The following is an 8,903-nucleotide window of genomic DNA, read 5'->3' as shown; positions in this document are numbered from 1 at the left end:
TAATAAAACTTTGAATGAACTTTAATCAAATATACTTTTGTTACACTTTTTTCTAAGCAAGCTAAAAGTAACAGCTGATAACTGACAGAAGAAAGAATGCAATTACAGAGTCACAAGTTGTGAAAAAATTTGTCAACGCCGACTATATGAAAAATCCGCAATTACTTTTTGGGCAACCCAATATATAGTCGGCTCCGCCCGACTTTTGCCTTTCCTTACTGGTTTTATTTCACTTATACTTTCAGCTAACTTTCAAACCCAAAACTTGTAAATCAATATTTTAAAATCCGCAGGAAAATTTAAAAAAAATTTATAACACTATTCATTTAAAAAAAAAAATATATAATTTTTTGTTGCCTTGCTTCACCACCAGGACACTTCACCATTAGGACACTAATACAAGTTCGCACACATATCATTGTTTTGGACATTGCAAAGATTACACCACAAATTTTGATTGCTTTGTGACATGAACCAAATCCCAATTGTCTGGATATGATTCATTGCTTCAAGCCATATCTGAATGAACAAAAATGATTCATAAAATGCAATATAAAAGGAGGTAAGAAATAGGATAAACTTAATAAATATATTTTAAGTCAATGATCTTCAGTTACTCGTAAGAGTAACTATACTTCCATTAAATGTGTTATGTGAGCATTCGACATTGCCAAGAGAAATTGTAATTAAATTGTTGCTTTTATTATACCAATTATTTTTCTAATAAAAATTTTTTCCAATTCCAGCTAAATTACAAACAAAAATTATGAATATTTGCATGTCAACGACGATGTATTAAATATTCATAATTACGAGTAATATTACAACAAACCAAAACAAAAATTAATAATAAGGAACTGAAACATAATATCATGAGGCAGACAAAATAATTAAAAAATATTTTTGCTTATGAATACATCAAAGGCAGTATGAAAAACGTGATAGAACCTAGGAATGTTTTGTAACTTTTAATTGTGTTCCAGACGTTTTGCTTTATTAAAAGCTAGGGTTGTTTACTTTGAGAAATTTTAATATAGAGTTCGAGGTTAAATATGTTCAGAACAAAGTACAATTAAAAGTTTATCGAAAATTGTTTCTTTTCAATTTTTATTTCAAATAAAGGAAGGTGGGGAAAAGTTTATATATGACATGAAATAAATTGGCCCGTCTTCAGCCAATTATTATTAAAATTTCGTTACAATTAAAGTTTATCGAAAATTGTTTCTTTTCAATTTTTATTTCAAATAAAGGAAGGTGGGGAAAAGTTTATATATGACATGAAATAAATTGGCCCGTCTTCAGCCAATTATTATTAAAATTTCGTTACTTAAAACAATAATTTATAAGATTAATTTTTTGCTCATTCACCAAATTTTAAATTTGGAAATCGGGTTATAAATGCTTCTTTCCAATTTCAAGATCTCAAATGGGGAGAATGATATACGAGGAGCTTTATACAGATCACTGTGGTAAAATGTAGCGAAATCGGGTAATAAATGCGGGTTTTTTGTGGCCCCAAGGCCATTAATCAGCAGCTATATCCAAATGTAGTCGGATCTAGACATACCAACACGACTCATCGTGCTAAATTGTGCGTTGCATGGATCCCAGGTCTTAAATCAGTATAGAGGTATATATGACAGCTATATTCAAAAAACGCCCGATCTGTTAGAGCTGGAAAACTATCAATAATCGGAACATTCGATATTTTTTTGGCCCCAAGGCCATTAATCAACAGTTATATCCAAATGTAGTCGGATCTAGACCATACTTGGTACGGTTGTCGAGTGGCCCAACACGACTCATCGTGCTAAATTGTGCGTTGCACGGATCCAAGGTCTTAAATCAGTATAGAGGTATATATGACAGCTATATTCAAAAAACGCCCGATCTGGTAGAGCTGGCAAACTATCAATAATCGGAACATTCGATATTTTTGATAGTTTTAATAATAAATATCGATACTATCGTTACTTTCCCATTACCTTTATTTCAAACGAAAATGAGAAGTAAACATTTGGAGATCGATTTATATAGAAGCAATATCAATGCACAGACCAAATAAAACCATGATTAATAAAGTCAGTTGGAAGTCATGAATCTACAGGCGCAAAATATCCTGAAGGATACATTCAGTGTCGGATCGCTTATTATACCCTCCACCATAGGATGGGGGGTATACTAATTTCGTCATTCTGTTTGTAACTACTAGAAATATTCGTCTGAGGCTCCATAAAGTATATATATTCTTGATCGTCGTGACATTTTTTGTCGATCTAGCCATGACCGTCCGTCTGTCCGTCCGTCTGTCCGTCCGTCTGTCCGTCCGTCTGTCCGTCCGTCCGTCCGTCCGTCTGTCCGTCCGTCCGTCTGTCCGTCCGTCTGTCCGTCCGTCTGTCCGTCCGTCTGTCCGTCCGTCTGTCCGTCCGTCCGTCTGTCCGTCCGTCTGTCCGTCCGTCTGTCCGTCCGTCTGTCCGTCCGTCTGTCCGTCCGTCTGTCCGTCCGTCTGTCCGTCCGTCTGTCCGTCCGTCTGTCCGTCCGTCTGTCCGTCCGTCTGTCCGTCCGTCCGTCTGTCCGTCCGTCTGTCCGTCCGTCTGTCTGTCGAAAGGACGCTAACTTCCGAAGGAGTAAAGCTAGCCGCTTGAAATACTGCATAAATACTTCTTATTAGTGTAGATCAGTTGGTATTGTAAATGGGCCATATCGGTCTATGTTTTGATACAGCTGCCATATAAACCGATCTTGGGTCTTTACTTCTTGAGCCTCTAGAGTGCGCAATTCTTATCCGATTGGGATGAAATTTTGTATGACGTGTTTTGTTATGATATCCAACAACTGTGCCTGGTATGGTTCAAATCGGTCCATAATCTGATATAGCTGCTATATAAACCGATCTTGGGTCTTGACTTCTTGAGCCTCTAGGGTGCGCAATTCTTATCCGATTGGAATGAAATTTTACACGACGTGTTTTGTTATGACGTCCAACAACTGTGTCAATTGAGGTTCAAATCGGTTCATAACCTGACAAAAGCTGCCATATAAACCGATCTTGGGTCTAGATTGAATGAATTTTGGCACGTAGTATTTTGTTATGATATCCAACAACTGTGCCAAGTATGGTTTAAATCGGTTCATAACCTGATGTCATGGGAACTTGACTTCTTGGGCTTCTAGAGGGCACAATTCCTATCCGATTTGGCTAAAATGTTGCATGACGTATTTTATTCTTACTTTCAACTACTGTGTCAAGTATGGCTCATAACCTGATATAGCTGTCATATAAAACGATCTGGGATTTTTACTTCTTGAGCCTGTAGAGGTCGCAATAATTATCCGATTTGCCTGAAATTTTGTACGACGTATTCTCTCGTGACCATCAACATACGTGTTTATTATGGTCTGAATCAGTCTATAGCCCGATACAGCTCCCATATAAATCGATCGCTCTATTTTACTTCTTGGGTCCCCAAAGGGCGCAATTCATATTCGAATTGTCTGACATTTTACACAGGTCTCCTATATAAAATTTACTTCTGGTTCAAACCGGACCATATCTTGATATCGCTCTAATAGCATAGCAAATCTTTTCTTATATCCTTTTTTTGCCTCAGAACAGATGCCGGGAAAAGAACTCGACACATGCGATCCCCGGTGGAGGGTATATAAGATTCGGCCCGGCCGAACTTAGCACGCTTTTACTTGTTTTTCTTTAATTTTCCAAAAAATTTAACTTTCCGATTGTATCCATCGGAAAAATATCGATTGATATTCAGTCAAAAAATTAAATATCGAATCGATATTTTACCAGCTGTACGATCTGGGCGAATAGACCTGGCTCCACTCGATAAATTCTTTATTTTTCTTTTTAATTATGGATGCTATAGACTAAATTGTTAAAAATGTTATAAAATATCAGACAGACGGACGGGCATGGCTAGATTGTCTTAGATTTAATTGCTGATCAAGAATATATATACTTTATTGGGTCGAAAATGGTTTTTTTTATGTATTGCAAACGGAATGACAAAATGAATATACCCCCATCCTTCGGTGGTGGGAAAAAAAATGTCGAAAAAATTACTACGTCAATAAAAATGCTGTAAATATGAATATATGAAGGTTAGGTTAGGTAAGAGTGGCAGTCCTTTACAGGCTCACTTAGACAAGTCCATTGTGATACCACAGTAGTGAAAGACCAAAGCATCTAGCGGGAATCGAACCCACGACCCCAGCACTGGTAATCCAAGCACACGAGTCCGAGCGGCGTGCCACAGTGCGACACCTCTTTGGAGAGAAGTTTTACATGGCATAGTACCTCAGAAATGTTGCCAGCATTAGGAGGGGAAAACCACCGTTGAAATTTTTTTTTCTGGTGGTCTTATATATGAAATTTCATTAAAATCGGACAAGAAAATCAAGTGTCAGACGTTAATGTGTTTCTTTTTTAGTTTTAAATGGCTAATCTACCTATATATCCGTTTTGGAAATATTTAGCATTTGTCTCTCACACTTGGCCCCAAATTTTTATATCAGATGCGAACTCTAATCGAAATACCTTTCATTTACATTGTATATTATACTGTTCGGGTTATACCGGAACGGTCCCCCCAATGCTTCCCTACCTAAGCTCGCCATCAGAAACTTGGCCACAAATTTGAATATCCGTTTCCTGTTCGGGCTATACCGGGGCGGTCCTCACAATGTTTCTCTACCTAGTGTCGCGTGTTTATTTGGCTAATTTTTGGGAAAGGCCGTCTTCAGAAACTTGGCCACAAATTTGATATACGATTCCTATTCTACTGTTAAATAGTTTTTTATTTCATACTTGTCACCCATATTGGCCCGATTTTGCCAAATGTAAGTTTAGTGGGTTTTGGGGTTGAGACAGTTTGCCCTAGGTACTTGATCCTAAATATTTATAACAGATTCGGGTTTACTTGGTTACCCTAAAGATGCATGTTCGAGACCTGGCGCTTTAGAAAGGTTTAATATCCAACAATTTTGTACCCTATTTTCATAAAATTGATTCCTTTATAAAAATATTCTGATGACTTTTAAACAACTTACACTTATATCCATTGTAGCAGAACAAAATGTGAACTTTGGCCGACTTTACTCCATATTTGGTTTGTTTTAATGCTCAAATTTGTTTAAATTTTCAAATATTAAATTTTTACTTTGTTTGTAATTTTATGTTTTTTGTTTACCTTTAACTTTTTCAACTGAAACATTTATGAATTATTTCCATTTCACTAAAGCATTTCATTTTACCGCCTGTGGCTATCTTATGTAAACAAAAACAACTCTTGTTTATTTATTTTGTGTGCTAATAACAATTTTATATTTTTCTAACAAAGCCTATTAAAATGAAATATCTATCCTTAGAGTATTGAGCCAAACAACTTCCATGTTCTTCCCATATTGCTGTTCTGATAATTGGAGTCATATTCCATGCGTACAGAGCCGAATTTCAAAAAGAGTACAACTTTTAATTAAAAATAAGAAATTTAAGCTGTTTGCCAACTTTATTTGCATGAAGTTTAAATGAATTTAATTAATTTGCGTCAAAAACATAGGGGTTGTTTAAAATTCAGTGTGCGAATATTTATTGTGGAGAAATTTGGAATGAACAACAACTCAGTTCTGCTTAAACTGAAATCTGCCCGGAGACAGACAAATGACAGTCAGCATCCATCACTACAGGTTATGAATATTATTTTACACAGAAAGAGTTGAATCGAATGGAGCGGGTAAAATGCCAAGAAAATAATTTCAATGTTTGTCAGAGAATTTTTATTGAATTTATATTCATGATGCCTGTAGCAAAGTTCGAAAATTGAATGTGCTGTGATTGACCTCGGGAATTTGAACATGTTCATCTTCTGAATTGCCAATGTAATGAAAAGTTGAAAGTTTAAATGGTGGGAAAAGCAATTGGAAATGGTTATGCTTAAATGAGATGTTATCAAATCAAAGTTTTTCTCATAAATTGAAAGCAAACACAAATTGATAAACTACTCTTTTTACAATATAATCAACACTGTACTCCAGTGCGTATGAATAATGTTTTCTCTTTGTTTATCAAGTATACGCTAAGAGGGCTTACAATTTCATCATGGCCGGACTACAACTGAATGAAAAATTTATACAATTTAAATTTTGTTTAACACTTAACTGATATCCTAGGAATTGCATTCACTCATTTTCTATCCTAAACAACAATGAACAAATGATGACAGCTGCCTTGTTCAATGTGCATTATTGTAGCATGTATATGCGTGGGTGCTGTCAGGTTTTTGTTGACCTTTAACTGGTTGCCAATCAATGTTAGTTAGACCATGTCAGGACTAACAGTACAGAAACTTGATCGAACACGAATACATTGCACACAACATAGATTTGACAACCCCAAAGGTATAAATTGCGCAGTTTTAGATGGAATTAAAAAAGAAACTAATCAGCCGACCAAGTTAAAAAAGATTCGAGTTAGTACTAAATAAGCATTGACATTTACCATAGGCTTTCTAGAACTATTTATTTAATAACAAAGCAATTTTCCCTAGAAAACTGTTCCCGTCTGTAGAGTCAGCTTGTTTTTCTTTGTTAAATGGCAAATAATCAATTTAAAGTCTTTTATAAGATGTACTAAACGTGTCACTGTGTTCAGCGGCAAATAGTTTCTTGTATCTAAGTAAAAGCATAGTATAATCAAGCAAAGAAAAAAAAGTAAAAACAACTTGTTAAATTTTGCTTAAATCGGTTGAAAATAAGTATCTTCTATATAAAAATCTATTTATGTGTGTCTGTGTATTCCTTATAGACTTAAAAAATTTTCTTGAAATTTTCACAGATGGTGCATAATGATCCCGTGGTAAAAAAAGGGTTCTAAATTTTTTGATATCTGAAGAGGGGGGGGGGGGGGGGGTGGTGACCCTCCCCCTTATCCTAATTTTCTGAAACATCAGATCTCGGAGATGGGTGGTGCGATTTAGGCGAAATTTTGTGTGCTCTCTTATAGTAACCTAAAAGCAAAATGTCGGCGTCCAAATTTAGCATGGGGTATCTAGGGGGACCGCCCCACCCCCAAACCTACCAAATATACATATATAGACCAATCACGACAATATGGGACTCAAATGAAAGGTATTTAATTAGAAAATGTATCCGATTTCCAATTGTCGGACCAATCCTCAAAACATCCCTTACTCGGTCATATTTACCGACCATGGCAATATGCGACTCAAATGGAAGGTATTTGCGAGTATAATACGAATCTGATATTCAAAAGTGAGACCAAGTTTCTGGGGGTCCACCCCTTCCCCAAAACACCCCCCAAAAAGGACTTATTTACTTACCATGACAATATGGGGCTTAAATAAAGGCTATTTGAATGTAGCATGCGAATCTGATATCCAAATGTGGGACCCAGTGTTTGGGAGGCTGTCCCTCCTCAAAAACATGCCCCAAAGAGGACAAATTTACGACCATATCAATATGGGGCTCAAATGAAAGGTCTTTGGGAGTTAATCCCGAATCTGATATGAATATTCGGGAAAAATTTTCTATGATAGTAAGAGGTATTTTTGGAGTAGAACACGAATATGATATATATTTATAAGGCCGAGTGACTAAGTGGCCGCCCCATCCCCCAAACCGGTCATGTTTGCCGACTATGGAAATATGGGGCTCATATAAAAGGTGTTTGGGAGTAGACCGCGAATCTGATATCAACATTCGGGAACTGTCTAGGGGATGTCCCAACACCACAAAAACCCCCAAGTATTAGCTCGTCAAGACAAGTTGGGTTTTTAAGCCACTAGAGCTCGATACTGATAGCTTTTAGGGTCTGTATCCCAAACCAGACATATTTGCTGACTTTTGCAATAAAGGGTTTAAATAAAAGGTATTTGAGATTAGAAAACGAATTTGATATCGAATTTCAAGGACAAAGGCTATATGGGGTTCAAATAAATGATGTATCGATATATGAGAATAGAGATGCTGATATATTTTCAGGGCTAAATGTTTGGGGGACAACCCCACTCCCCAAAACACCCCTAAAACGGGCATATTTACCGACCGTGTCGATGTGGAGCTCAAATGAAAGGTATTGGGGAGTAGAGTACGAAATTGAAACACACTTTCGTGATCAATTTTCTGGGGGTCTACCCATTTCCCAAAATACCCCACAAACAACAATTATTATATTGACCATCGCAATCTTGGACAATGTGGGACCATTTTTTTTTGGAACACCGCCCATTTCTGAAAACATCCTCCAAAGGGTAAAAATTTACCGATAATGCCAATGTGTGGTTTAAATGAAAGATATTTGAGATTAGAAAATAAATTTTTTAACCAATTTTGGGGTCAAGTGTTTGGGGGACGCCTCATCCTATAAACTCCCCTTAAACCAATGGCAATTCGGGGTTTAAATAAATTATATTTAAGAGAAGAGCACACTATATAATAACCTACGCCATCCATTCTATGTACTACATTTTATATGAATTTTTGCACACATGTTGGGAACAGTGTTGTCACTCAAGAAAATTATTTCCTACCAAAATATAAGAAAAATCCTGCCAAACCCGACCAAATCCTACCAAATGTTCTGCAAGCCAAAAATTCGGAATACGTTTTTATATACCCACCACTGTCATTCCATTTGCAACACATCAAATTTGACATTTTCTACTTTACAAAGTATATATTGTAGATCGTCGTAATAATAAGTTACATATATGTATACCATATACACCATTTAGCCATGTTTGTCCATCTGTATGTTGAAATAACTCTACAGCCTATTGTTCAAAGATGACCTGTATCTTGATATGGCGCCTTTTATACAAATCTCCATAAGAATTCTCGAATGCATAAAAATCGTATTTTGCCACGAT

Source organism: Stomoxys calcitrans, chromosome 2 (genome assembly GCF_963082655.1).
Source record: "Stomoxys calcitrans chromosome 2, idStoCalc2.1, whole genome shotgun sequence".
NCBI lineage: Eukaryota > Metazoa > Arthropoda > Insecta > Diptera > Muscidae > Stomoxys > Stomoxys calcitrans.
Note: the sequence above shows the minus strand (reverse complement) of the source record.